Source organism: Sciurus carolinensis, chromosome 9 (genome assembly GCF_902686445.1).
Source record: "Sciurus carolinensis chromosome 9, mSciCar1.2, whole genome shotgun sequence".
Lineage (NCBI taxonomy): Eukaryota > Metazoa > Chordata > Mammalia > Rodentia > Sciuridae > Sciurus > Sciurus carolinensis.
In genome coordinates, this window is record NC_062221.1 from 43,373,159 (window position 1) to 43,373,813 (window position 655).

General features: G+C 35.7%; 1 non-coding gene across 1 annotated transcript; it reads left to right on the forward strand.

Annotated features, from left to right (window-relative positions):
• The first annotated feature begins 255 nt into the window (after nt 1–255).
• On the forward strand, nt 256–357 carry LOC124993902 (U6 spliceosomal RNA). The gene has a single exon (XR_007110414.1). It is a non-coding gene; the product is annotated as a U6 spliceosomal RNA (small nuclear RNA).
• The last annotated feature ends 298 nt before the right edge of the window (nt 358–655 follow it).

The window sequence follows — 655 nt, forward strand, 5'->3', positions numbered from 1 at the left end:
ACCACTCTACCCCTAAGTTGCATCCCCAGCCTCTATTTTTTTCTTTTCTTTTTTTTTTTTTTAACTTTGAGACAAGGTCTCACTAAATTACCAAGGCTGGCCTCAGACTTGAAATCCTTCTGACTCAACCTCAAATGGCTGGGATTATAGGTGCACACCACTCTACCCAGCTAATACTTAGTGTTTGGTACTTTTCTGTCCACCTTCTGGTTAGATCATTTCTCTCTGATAAAATGGCAATAACAGTGCTCCGCAGCTCGTTTCAGCAGCACATATACTAAAACTGGAACAATACAAAGATTAGCATGGCCCCTGCACAAGGATGATATGCAAATTGGTGAAGCATTCTATGTTTTTAAAATTGATTATCAGTTGTTAAAAATAAAGTGCTCCCCATTCCACCTATTTTATTCACTAGTACTGTCCTTATACTTCTATCCAGATTCAGCTAATTTTACAGCATTTATTGATCAAACTCATGTTTTTTTTTAATTTAGTTCTTACAATTCTGTGAGACTGATGCAATGAGAACTATTTTGTATCCACTCTGGTAGAAGTTCCAGAAAAGTAAGTGATTTACTTAACGTCACAAAGTAAGCAATATCAGTACTTAAAACCAGTATTCTAACAATAAAGCCTAGTCTCTTAAAGATAT